The sequence below is a fragment of the Gavialis gangeticus genome, unplaced genomic scaffold (assembly GCF_001723915.1).
Source record: "Gavialis gangeticus isolate Ggan-Ray unplaced genomic scaffold, GavGan_comp1, whole genome shotgun sequence".
In the NCBI taxonomy this organism is placed as follows: domain Eukaryota; kingdom Metazoa; phylum Chordata; order Crocodylia; family Gavialidae; genus Gavialis; species Gavialis gangeticus.
Genome location: NW_017729022.1, coordinates 57,981,577 through 57,995,741, shown reverse-complemented (window position 1 = coordinate 57,995,741; position 14,165 = coordinate 57,981,577). Strand labels below are relative to the sequence as shown.

The 14,165-nt window shown below is 37.3% G+C and overlaps 1 protein-coding gene across 1 annotated transcript in view; it reads left to right on the top strand.

Moving 5' to 3' along the window:
- Positions 1-14,165, top strand: part of ELK3 (ELK3, ETS transcription factor) — a 61,930-nt gene that overhangs the window by 866 nt on the left and 46,899 nt on the right. The gene's annotated exons all lie outside the window — the stretch shown is intronic.

Sequence of the window (14,165 nt, the reverse complement as noted above, 5' to 3'; positions counted from 1 at the left end):
TGTCGGGAGAGTTTCTGGCTTGTCTGGAAACAGCAAGACTAATTGCCATGCGCTTCCGGTTTGAAACTGGCAGCAGACAACATCTTGAAAATGAGTCACTGCAGCTCACAAAGAAACTGTGGTTTTCTCCTCCCCAGGTTTATGTATTTGCTCCCTTTACAGTTTCCTTTGTAGTCTTCAGCCTTCTCCTCCCCCACTTTTTTTTTTTTTAGCTCCCCCCCAAACCCTAATTCCTCCCCTTCACCCACCCCCCTTGGCGCATTTTGATACTTTAAATTTTTTGGCTGATGAAAAAGAGAGAGAGACAGAAAGGGAGAGAAAGTGGAGAGTTGTTTTTGGATCTGGCTTTGCTGAAGGTTTAGAGGGACTCTGATGCTGCAGGGGGAAAAAGTTCCCTGAATTTTCCACTGGCTGCAGGAAGAGAGCCCATTTAGTCATGGCTAAGCAATGTCTGCACACACACCAACTAATCTCATTAGGAGTTTCCGTTCCCTAACACAGGAGGGTTTTGTGAAGCCCGGTCAGCCTTTCTACCAGAGCAGTTGAAAGGGAGACAAGTTACATCTTTATTGACTTGGGGGTGTGGGGCTAAGGGGCGTCTGTACCACGCAGCATCTTTTCTGTTGTGAAGGCTTCGACCTTGGGGGTGGAAGGGGGGCAACGCTTTCTATTGGATTTCCAAACCAAAGGTTTAGCTTATCTAATGTGTTGCAAAGTCATCATTGGTTTCAGACATTTAAGCTCGAATGTAATTGAGGCATAAGTAGTTTTCCAAAGGGATATTCCAGAGGTTGCACTGGACTAAATGTGCCCCAGATGACTCTCAGGATCATGTGCAATTGTAAAATTGGTTTTCGGTCAAAATGGCACTCTTGCTGATACCTGCCATGATACTGCGGTGGTAGGTGCATTCACATAGCACAGGGGGTGTTATATGGCAACGTGTAGTATTGTCCTTTTATATCATTAATTTACAAACAGTATTAAATCCATGCATATGCTTTTCAGCCTGTGTGACTTGGGGAATGACATTAGCACCATCACTATTATTCTTATAATAGAGGCCATGCGAAAGCGGTGCTATTCAGAATGGGGACCACATTGCATAGGCAGAAAGATATTCTCCAAGTTCCAAAAAGCTTAGGTTACATTATAATTGCAAGTAGCAGGTTCTACAAAGGGAGCATGGAGGAGACAAAGAACACATCTTGCTATACAAGTGCTTCCTGACTTTTAAGAAGTATCCCAAACCATTGACCAAATATTGTGCAGTGCGTGAGATGGAAAACTGATGGGTTATAATATAAATGTGGTAATTACAAGTTTTCTCATCTGACATCCTTTAGTTAGTAAATCCCATACAAAAGGCATGGAATGTCTTGAATGTCAGAATTCATAACTGTATAGCACATCTTTTTGAGATGATCCATACGACTTCCTTTATTTTCTGTGTTCTGTTACATTTTTCAGTACAGAAATGTTTTTGATTCATGCTACCTTATGAGGCAACTTTTTGGTGGTTTAGTACCCACTAGAGCCAGATTATTTTATGTATGGGAATACAAAGCTTTAGAAACAATGCACCAAATACAGGAAATACCTGATCACTGATCTTCCATCAGACATGATTTTTAGGCAGTAAAAGTTATTTTCCTCTTCAGAGAGTTTGCCCTTCTATAAAAACACAACTTTTCAAAAGACAAATGTGAAATGTCCCCAAATGTGTTGGGCATTAACTAAAAAGATCAAACTATAATTCATGTAACATGCAAAATGATAGTTAACACTAAGCATTACCTCTGTGTGAAATGTGCACTTTATAAGTTACCTATTACATTAAGTATTATTGGAGTTCCAAAATCACATCTGTTGAATCACTACAGGCTACACATATGTAAAATATATGTGCACTATATAAATTTTAATTCAGAATAAGTAAAACCATCGTGATATCCTCATAATGATATATTGCTATTTCACATACATCATTTGTATGTTCTAAACACTTGAAAGATTCAATAAAAGACAATCCATAAGTGTGTTAAAATAGTATTCATCCACTCAAGTATTAGGAGGAAAAGTTCACATTTTATTTTCTTCAACTCTTGAATGATGTAATTCCCCCTAAATTACAAAATGTCTTTAAAATGTTTGCTTGTATTATAAAGATTACTGCATGCCTTAAATCTTTTGATTATAAATTTAAAACATTTGAGAAAAAAATATCATTGGTTATTTAATGCATTTGATATTAGCCTCACATTTATAGTGTCAAAGTTGCATGCATTTTATTTTCTTCTCATTATATCTATAAATAGAAACAGTTCCATGAGTTGTACAAGGTAAAGAAAAAACTTGCCTCCTGTGGAAATCATGTACCCTTTTGATATCACAGAATCCAGTCACTTACTGACACAAAAACAGAAACTTAAAAATATGCAAACTTCTTATTAATAGGTTGAAAAACACAACACACATGGACTTTTAATTTTTCATATCCTTTTATCTCAGGACAACATCCATTTTCCTTTTTCTCATTAAAGTAACATACTACTTACCAATTCATAATCATTCTTTTTTCTCTAGTCACTTGATGGTATTTAAAATAGACTAAGCACTTCACTCCAAAGACTGGAGGGTTCTCTCTTTTTATCCAGTTGTTCTGATTGTGTCAGCTGTACCCTCTCTGTATTGCCAGTCTTGGAAAGTGCTAACCTGGGAAACATATGACAGAGGCATTGTTATAGGAGGGTAATAAGGATCAACACATTCAACATGGCAGACACTGAAGTACAACAGAATTTAAATGTTTCATGTTGTAACAATCATTACAGAACAAAAGCATTAATTTGATTGACAAATGTATGGAACCTCCAGTTTTATGAAGCACTATAAGCACCCATGTGATGTATGACGCATAGGGAAGCCAAGTGATGCAAGATGCATGAACAATATGAGTGCGGAGTCTTAGTTTTTGGGACATGTATTTGCCATGATGCCGTATCAGTTTCAGGAGCCTAAAATATAAGACTTGTCTAAAAAAAGGGGAATTGTGGTATTTGTTAGAGGAGGCCAAATGTACAGTTATCTGTAAAACTTGTTACCTCCAAAAAGTGTAATTATTAAAAAGTTTCTACCCCTCCCATGATCATCAAGTAGTACAACGGCAATTTAAAAAAAAACAAATTTGGACTGATCACACATCAACAGCCTTCCTCAGGGGCTCTTAGTTCAAGTCTATATTCTGTCTGAATATTAACAGACTGTTGCTTGTGCGATTTTAAAAGCATGCTGTGCTGAAAATCTAACTGCTGGTTTATTGTGTGGATTTTTTTCCTCAACATTTTCCACAATAGGGAATCTTATAGTCCTGAATCATTAGACAGATGTTTACTTGGTCTGTGGCTTGCTAAATGAATCAACTAATATTCTGGAGACTGTTGAAAGCTCTTGAAGTACTGAATATATCTGTTCTCATGTTGAACTATTTTGTTGAATTATGTATGATTTAAGAATTAGTCATAATCTGCAGCAGAATTTCAAGATGTAGTAACAGGAAGTCCAGCTCACTACACATCAAAATAAAATGCTAAATGTATGCAAAAAAACCCAGCTGAAACATGCAGAATACCTTGTACATGCACTTGAAAAGAAAACACATTCTTCACTTCACAGCTGCCTTCTTACAGCATTACTTAAATGGTTATATTTGGATAGTTATATTTAATGGCAACTACATTGGAAGTCAAGTTTTTAAAGGATTTACTTGTAAGAGTAGTTTTTAGTTGAAAATTGTTTTCAGAAAGTACTGCATTGCATTTCTAAGTGCACCATAGAAACAAAAAGCCCATCAACAAGCAATGAATATGATTGTATCACTGACCCCATAAATATTGGTTAATTCAGTATAAATGAATACCCATGAGTGCATACCCATGTATGTCCTTCTGGTGAAGTTTTTATTTTAAAATTAGAATGGTGTGCTGAAGCCTACCCTAATTGGTGGTCTGTTCCATTATTTTGAGATGGCCATGATCTCTCAGCCTCTTATATATGGCATATTTTAAACATAATTTATGTACATATACCACAGTAGGCCAAGTTTACTTGAACACAAGCAAGTTAAACTCCCTAGAAGTAATTTTTATGGACTCCTATAGCATCATGCTTGTTAATACCACTTTTACTTTTGGCCCATTTGCTCTTAGGATGCTGCTGCAGTCTGCTTTCTCATGACATATCTACAGAATGGCATCTGTGCACTTTAAAGCAGTGGAAACCACGTGGAAAAGAGTTAATTAAGGATTGCCATGATACCACATTCTGAACATGTATGGATTGGTATGGCTCAGGGTCTGCTGAAGATGTGGGAGAAAGAATCCTGTTGCAGGCCACAAATTGCTGTGCAACTAATCTCTGACTCTGTCAAGCGCTTAAGTGCTCACTTAATTTTCAGCATGTAATTATTCCTGCTAGGGCACGTCTACACATGCAATTCATGCGACTGAATATACTCTGGCTTAATTTGAGCTGGAGTAAAGTAATCCCAACATCACCATCTGCATGTGCGTTTAAGCGCAGTAATTTACTGCACTGCCAGATACCACTTATATCTGATGGGACTATCTGGCAGCCCAACCCTGCGATCGGCCTGCAGAAGGGGCCTCCTCAAGTTGACTGCCTTCTCGAGTTGGGTAGACCCCTACTTATAGGATGCATGAGCTGGTGGTCCTCTTCATGGGCTTCTAAAATTCTATCTCATTGAACTGAATCACTTGCAACTTTTCTGGGCCTATGTATTTTTCCTATTCGGGGCTCCCATATAGAGCAGCTTTACAGCCTACTTTGACATTGTTCCAAATACAAGTTCGGTACATATATTGCTATTAACTTATTCTCTTTAATTCCGATCTAAAATTACTATATAAATAATACTAACTAATTTCTTTGGATTTTTAGAATGCATCTACCTTATTTTTATCCCAACATTGTAGGTAGGGTTTATTAATATCATGACTCTAAAATAAACTTGGTAAGAACAGAGAATATTCCATGCATCCCTACTAAAACTATTCAGTGTTTCCTACCAGCATTCAAAATACTTTAAAGATCTAATTTTTCCTTAGCTTGATTTTGCTCTATAGTTTCAACTATTGTTAATATAAATACTTTGAACCATTTTCATAATCTTCCCAACCTCACTCATGATTTTCAGTCTTAAAAGTCACTTAGTAATTACTATTAAATGACACAAGAGTGCTCTAGCTTCTTGTCAAATACCAAATGCCAGCTGGAGTTTTTCTTGAAAATATTGGCAAAAAATAAGAACTTGTTTAAAATGCAGTATTTTATATTTGTATAATAAGAAATATACTTCACATATTTGAATAATGTAAGTCTATCCTGTTGTAAATTTTGTCCTAGCTTTGTACCACGACCGACAGAAATCTGTTTTCCAGATGTACTATTACAACATATATTTCTCTTAACTGGTGTGGTGACAGCCCCTCACTGTAATATCTCCAGATCTCTCTTTATCATCAGTTTGTTAGTACTTGGTCAAGTACATTTCAGTATGAGCTTTCTGAGAAGGGTGCTGATTATATCTATATAGATATATAGATATATATCAGTGGTACTAAGCAATGTTCCTATTGTACTAGACATAGTATAGACATAGAAAAAAGTTTGTGTCTTACTACCACTACTACCTTTCCCCAGCAATTCATAGATGAATCAATCATACTAGTATCCAGAAACTAGGAGCAGATTTTGATTTCAGATATGTTCATGAAGAGAAAATCCATTGACTTTAGAGAAGCTGTTCCAAATTACACCAGCGGAGTAACTGAGATCAGAATTCTGGGCTTAGCTTTCAGATAATAGGGCAAGACCTTGGTCTTTGTGCAGTCTTCTGAAGTTGGCTTTTTGTTACTTGATAACTCAGAGCTGACCCAGTTGTCCTGCATGGTCAGCTGAGAAGCAGTCTTGACTGAAGTATGGCCAGCAGAGAGTGTGACTTCCACTGCTCTACTCCGGCATTCTCTAGGTGCTGAAATGCTCCATGGAGGCTATTGTAAGTGGCTGCAAATTAGACCAGCATGAACACTGCTTTACTATGTAGAATTGGCTAAATTGATCCCTAGGCAAGCCCAAGATCAGAGGGCATAAAGGTGGCTATGCAGCTTGGCAAAACTTGAGGGCAAGTGACATTGTCTGTAGATTTTATTTGAAGAGAGTAACCTAGAACAACACTTTATCCACTTTTTAGTTCACAGAGTAATGATAACTGTTAGGTATCCTGGGCAGACACTTGAGACCTTAATAAACAAGCTGGTGAATCAATATTATTTCTAAAGCTACCTGACCCAAACTCTTTTTCTACAGGAATGTTTGCAGCAATTAATTGTATCATCTCCCTTCCTCTGTCTTCTTGTAGTTTGTAGCAGTCATAGGAAATGGTCTAAGTTTACAAGATATGATCAAACAGGAGGATAATGACCAACTATTTTGTTTGTTGAAATAGCACCTCATACCGCAAACTATAACCCTATAGCTATTTTAACTTTTGCCAGAAGAAGCATGCTGGGAAAAACCTATTTGTCTTTTGTGAAAAATCCTGGAGGCTGCAACCTGAGTGACAGCTTTTTTCATTAGGACAAATCATAACATTAGGGTAAACCAGAACTTGATAATCCATACCTCAACTTTTCTAGATCAGTGCTGTATTTGAGAAAAGGAGGAAGAAACCTTTGTTCCTGGAATTTGAGATATATGAGTACATGCTAGTGAGTCTTAATTTGAGGCCACATTGAGAACCCATTACTCTGTTGAACAGTTACTCACAGTTACCCAAGGATGTCAACAACTGTGATCTGTACTACTTGTCTGAGTAACCATTCCCCTGTGTAACCATAGAGGGTTAGTTTATAATATCTCTCAATGGAACACTGGCTCCTTTTATTGGACTCTGTGTCTGGAAATATCTGTGTGTGTCTGTAGATTGTATGGCAAGATTCAATAAATGGTAGTTTTTAGTTTAATCGACTGAATCGTGTTGCGACGTGAGAACACACAGGTAAACTGCCTACATTACTTTATAATTTTATGACTCATCTTTCCTAATCCAACAAATTCTGAAAATTCAGCTCAGTCTGCCAGCGTAAGTTGCCATCAACTTGCTGTGTTTCAAGTCCCCGAAGTTGCCAGCCACCTTCATCTGAGCCAAAGCTAAACTACTGGAATTACATTGCTCTTAATTTTGGCCATATCCTTTCCATTCCAGGAAAAAAAACAACCTGTTCATTTACTTAAAGGAAAAATCAGTTAAAACTGGAAGATTTATTTAAAGATTCTAAAATTTAAACACGTAAGAAGGAATAATGATGCATTGATGCACTCATTAAGCATTCATTTACTCTTTATAGCCATCAGTGTTAGATATTAAAGTTCTGTTTCATTGCTTTGTCACAAAATTGGAAGCTTTAAACAGTAGGCAAAGAATAGGAACAATAGTAGAAAAGTATTTTTTGGAGTAATCATCATTCCATATGTTAAGTAAATTTGTTAAAAATAACTGTTCCTACAAATACCTGGATATTGCTCTTACGCTGCTATGCCTTCAACATTTACTACTTTCTTTTCTTCAAGTTTGAAGAAAGAGGACCACAACAGATTTACTATGAAGTGGCAATGTAATTATAACTGTGTCCCACTGACAGACAAAAATGTAACAAAGAAATTCATATGTACATAATAAAGCTACAGTATTGGCTTTGAACCTGGAAGTCCCTCAGACTGAAGCTGGGTGCATTGCCAAGATGCCACAGATGTACACCACATGAGTAGATGAAGGAAATATTCCAAGGTGAAATTTTGGAACCATTACAGATTTATGTACTTCTGTTTATGGCTAGCCATAGAAATAGTTGTTTAAACAAAATCCTTAACAGGAAGGCAACTAGCCACATTCACTACTGATAAGGGTTTTAGATTGCATTCTTGTTAAGGGAACTTCTTGATCCTCATCCTTTTGAGACCCTTCACAGTTTAAGAGTTCTGGCATCATCCCTCAGTTTTTGGAAGGGACCAGTCCTTCACCACATTCATTTGTACGTTGTGGAATTCCTCCCTTCTGCATCTGCATCTGCATCAGTCCATCTTTCTTTTTTAAGCAAAGCCCTATTGAAGATAGTGTCTTTCCTTTGGAACTACTGTTGGCCCTGTATATGAACACTTCTCTCTTAATTAATATGTTATTTTTCCCATTTAAAATTTAATTTTCTATTGCTGTTGTCTATGTTGTCCATGTTGTGTTGGTTTAATCCTTGTTGATTTGGAGGAAAGACACTCATTTGGGGAAAATTACTTTTAAAGGATCACAGAAAGTGAGAGTTAAGATTTGATTCCACACAAGTGGTATAGCATATTTAACTGCTGTAATGTGGCCAAGCAGAGCAGGCATTCTTAAACATCTTTCATGTATGGTAATATTACTGTTCTTTTAAACATTCTTAGACTTCTATGTGGGGGGCCGTCTTCAGCTTTTTCTAATGTTTCCACTGGGTGGTGCTGCAGGAATTCCTACCTTTTGACTTGAATCTGCATTTCCCAGAAAGACTCCTCTAAAATATAATAGGAGGAAGTCCTGATTTAGAAATTTTTTGCAGTTTCAACACAATAGAAAACTCTGAGGATGCTCTGACAGGAAACGTTACAGTTGCTGGATATGGAAAAATTACCAACACACTTTACCATGTATTAAATCCCTAAATTGGTGTGGGAATATACTGCAGCATTTCTTAGATTTATTGACATTTAGTAAAGAAAGTTCTGCATCAAGCTAATACTGGCATATTTACACAGTTGCAAACTTTTTTTCAAGAGCAATTAAATTAGTAGTAAAATCTCCTTTGCTGAATATTTGACAACGTTTCTAAGTAAACACATTGATATTTGTTTTTCCTTCATTTTGGCTGAATTGCTGACTTTTCACCAACCACATCCTATTTATCATCCTTGAAACATCTCTGTTGAGAAATATAATTTGAAGACTGACTCAGACTTTTGCCTTGCTCTTGGAAAATGTTCTTTTGGAGGCATTTGAATAGTATTGGCCACTGTCTTTAAAGCTAGCAGAGTAAATTAGTTGTTACACTGACCGATATCAAGAGGAAAATGCAGCCATAATAATTGTACTGATTATTCTAGAAATGAGGTCTGTCTAAAATCAAAATCATCTCAAGTTTACTTTGGGAGTCAGCTGTAAAACAAATGCACGCCAAAATGTTGATCTCGAGAATACTAACATTAATTTCTTCTCTTTACAAAATGTGTGTGTCTTGTCTTAGGTTTGGAATTGTATAGTAAAAAAGACAAAAAATGGAACAAGCAGGACATTTGAAAGTTGAACTTTCCATACATATATGCACCATAGAACTATGTTAAAATACAATGTCATATCTAGCTGAAACAGCTAGATAGGACATCTGTACATACTTTTCTCCATATTAGTTTACTTCAAGGCTTGAGTAGTTTTGTAACACATTGAATGATTCTGGTTATTTCAGTGAAAAATGCATTCCTTTCCATCTTGCAAAATGATCTGCTGTCTTCTCAACATTACTCCATTTAAAAAAAATAGTGATATCTATTCAAATTTCTCAGTATTTCTTGCAATCAGTAACAATTTAGAAAATAAATATCACCCAAATAATGAACTTTAATGTTGTTTTATAAGTGAATGAAGTAGTCATCTCAAGGGTTAAAACAAACCTGAGACATTTAGCAAAATAAAACCAGAGCTGCAATTTCAAACTGGGACAGATGTAGGAGGCCAGGTTTCCTGTGGCCCATTTTCCAGTTTCCTGCCTGCAACCTGCAGAAATAGAGGAAGCTGAATGCTAACGTGAATGAAAACCTAACAATGCACAACGTCATTCTGCTCAGAGAAACGTGCTGTTAGCCAGACTTAGGATACAAAGGCAGTAAACGAATGCACAAAAAATACACACAGGTTTCTAGTTCAGTGGAAAAGACAACAGACATCTGGTTAAAGACAAATGTTAAGTGTCTGCAAAACAAGTACTTTTCCTGTAAAAGATACACATGCAAGTGCATGTGGGGGGGTGGGGAGGGGGCGCATGTGTGACGTAGTTGTATCTTTTACAGCCGTCTTTGTTACAAAAGGGATAGATCATTTCTTAATATATTTAGTGAAATTGATTTTTCTGCTCTGGCCAGGCCTCTGCTGTAATCCTTTTCATGTGCATATTTGATCGTCACCAGGAATTCCAGCTTTCCAGGGCTACTGCTAGCTGAGAATGCCTGTGACTGCCTCCTAAACTCTGCAGATTTAACTGATTTCCAGTAAATTATACAGACTATGGAGCTTTCCAGACAATTTCTCTGTTCCCCCAGGTTCCACACCTTGATAACTGTTCTTAATCTCAGGTTTACCTCTGTGGGCTTTCTAAAATCAAGAGGAGGTTTCTTAGTCATAATGAATATGCAGAAACCCTGCCCAAAGACTTTAAAGCTTACACTAGTTCTTGCTAAGGTTTGTAGCACTTCCTAAGACTTTAGAAAGGCCTTTGAGGCAGAAGCCTCAGGGAAGAAGGTGTGGAACCTGAAGGAACAGAGAAAATTTTGGAGTGGGGCAGAGTTAGGAATATTACCTGAGAAACCAAGGACTATTGCAGAGCTCCTGAATGCCACAGGAACTACTTTCCTACATCCTGCCTCCCAGGTCTAGTTCTCACTGTGCCAGGGTCTCTCACAGATCTTGGTATCTCCAGAGTATTCTACTTCCTGCTTCCCAGTTCATCATAACCATTTAAGCAAAGATAAGGCTTCTGTTCAGCTTAACCTCAACTCTGAACTTCGTGGTTTTAGGCTGGTTTCCCCTACCCTCAGGTTAAGCCTATCAGTTTACTTACATTTTTTATCTAGAGATGCATATAAATTATCCTCAGTGAACCACAGCAATACAATGCAACAGCGTGCATGTGCATGCAAATAGTAATTGTCATTGCTGTTTTATTTTTAGGAATGGACACCATTCATAATATCTAGACTAGAATAACAAAAAGTAGTCTAACTAGGGTGTAGCAAGTAAGGCTAGCACCAATTTAGAGGGCATTCCTACCCACCCCACCAGACTTCCCAAAATTGCTAATTATGCCTCTGTTAATGAAGTCCTATCTGCTCCCATTTGCTGGCACATATTATCAGCACCTGAACTCTAACAGAGGGAGGAAAATGCTGACGTTGAACCTCAATTGTGGATCCTAGGGCACTGTTACTTCTCATGTTTCCTTTAGCTATACTATTATGAGTCCCTGGTATGGAGTAGCATGTTTGAATGGAAGAAGAATGGACATTGGTTGGTGCAGCTGAGATCTTAATCTGAACATTGTTACAGTTGTGTGAGAAGTGGCTTACATGATTCCTTTCCCATGTAATACTGCGTTTCCAAGTATAATTGTTAGCATTTATTATAACAGTAATTGTTTATATTAATGGAGATGAGGGAAATGTTTTAGACTGTTCAGCTCATTTCCTGTCAGTGCAATAAATTAGATAACACATCTTTGGCGAAGTCCGTCGTATAATTTGTATAACAATCCCTATAATTAACAAATGTTAAGATTGGAAGGTGGAACACTTAAAAGTTAGGAAAAGCCAGAATAAAAGTTACTTGTACGAACTTAATTTCTTCCTCCTTTGGTGTATATATTATGATGATGTAGCATTTTAATAACTTGGCTGCTTTTTAATTTTTCTGTGGGATCTTTGTCTTAGTCTAGGTTGGAACTTAGGTTGGATGTTACTCCTTGGATGAGTGGATATTAATGTTTCTTTTATTTCCATCATTCAGTTTGTGGTCTCTGTGTTTACAGCATACCTTCCAAACCTTATATTGAGTATAGAATTAGTATTTTGAATGTTAATTAAATATTAATAGAGTTGAATGAAATTTGGAATGTCCACCCCTGGAAAATGTCAGCATCCTAACATTTGTTTTCATCCCAAGTTGCGATTAAAAGTTGAAAATTAAAAATAATGGGGAATGAGAAATCTGAACATATTCTGATACAGTCCTTTTCAAACAAAGAGTTTCAAAATTTTAACTCTAAACAAAGTATCGTGACATTTATCCAGTTTAGAATTTGTCAGCCTGTTTTATTTTAAGCTAGTCCAATATTAAACGGTATTTTCCAAGAGTTATTTATTGCTTCATGGCAGTTGCAGGTTGGGAGCCCAGTGGATGCTATAATCCCTGATTGAACTACATCCTCTCTAACGCACTCAGTCAGTGGATTCCCATGAAGCACCACTCAGTTCAGTCAGAGGAAAGGCCTCATTGCATAATAGGGAGACAGTTTCAGCAAGGAGAATATGTGGGTCCAAAGTAATATTCCCATAAAGCAGCATACTAATAGGGAAACATACTTTCATGTTCTATTGATTTAATTCTAAAATTAAATGTTTTTCTTCCATTCAGAAAAATGAAACATTCTAATTTGGGTTGAATTATTCCAAAATTAAATTTTTACATTCTTCTGGAACAAAATGAAATTATTTTGGCAAAATCAAGATGTCCTTGTGAAAGCTAATACTGTGGAAACTACATTTTTAATTGGAAAATTGCCTACCATTTCTATTTTTTTCTCATACAAAATGGACTTTTCTGTCTTAATTACTTAAAATGTTAATTACTGTATTTATCCAAATCCAAGATGACTTTGGATTTAAGACTACATTATGTATATGGAGGATGTGTAAATTTGGTATAATTTTCCATGAACAGAATCTAATTATTGGAGGGTCATCTTAAATTTGTTCCCCCACAACTGGTGCAGTGGGGAAAGCAGTGTCAGGGTGGCAGGCAGTGGGGTGGAAGGCAGTAGGGGAACAGGCAGTGGGGGAGGCAATCGAGGGGGCAGGTGGTAGGCAGGCAGGGGAGTCAAACAGCCAGACCTTTGCCCCCTGCCATCTGCTGCCCCCACCATATGCCTCCTGTGCTGCTTGTAACCCACCTCCCCATGCCTGCCCCTGGCATCTGCCCCTCGTGCGCCCTTGTTACCCCCTCGTCCCCCGCCCAATGCCTCAGATAAAAAAAGGGTTAAATTCAAAAGTTCTCAGCAGAGCGGGCCTACTGGTTACAGACCCTCCAAAATAGTTCTCCTTGTTTCCTCCTGCCTTATTCTCTTCCTGGCTCCTAGGCCTCCCCCTTTCCTCCCCACACTCTACAGCTCCATGTATTTTTCCTTAACATTGTTCTTGCAAATGCCTGAATTATTTTACCTACAAAAAATATTCTGAGTTAGCCACCTAATGTAGAACATTTCCATCCAAACAGTTTGATTTTGGCAAAGTTGTGAGCAGCTGAAAACAGCATCTTATAATGGAAAGAGTTGGGAAACTCTTAGCTGAAGGTGTTATCACGAAAGTTGTTCAAAGGGCTGAGTGGAGATGATAAGTGCTGCCACAGAACATGCTCCTAAATTAATTATGGTCTAATTAAGCTCTCCTCTGATATGCCCGAGGAAGATGTAGTCTAGATCAGCAGTTCCCAATCTGTGGTATGTGTCCCACCAGTGGTACACAGACCAGCTGTCAGCAGTAGGTGTTAACAGATCTATTATAATTACTTCCTGTGACAAAAATTTGCTGGTGGTACTTAAGGTTGTATGGTTTTAAATTGGTGGTGCACAATCGGTCAGAGTTTGGGAACCGCTGATCTAGATCTAGAAGCAAAGAAATGTGCAGTGTATCTCTGAACTCTTATAGCAGTATGATTTGTGTCCTGCTTGTGAAGGTTGTGTTGGTGTTTTCATAACCCCTTGCCCTTTTAAATCTCTTCTGCTGAAATTCTAGCTATGAGGCCTTGGCCCAGGGGATTTATGGTACAAAACTCTAAAACAAATTATTTTAAGCTTTATTTAATTTCCCAGATTGAAAAATAGTGATTTTGGATGTCTTATCATTAAAAAAAAGCATCAGATGTAAACTGAAATTGTGCAAGGCTTTTCTTTGTAACATTATTGTATTTGAATTTCTACTCTAAGCTATACTGTTTTTTAGCAATGTGACTATATATGCCTACTCTCTGTGAAAAAATAAAGTAAACCTTTTTAACTCACCGGGGGGGGGGGGGGGGG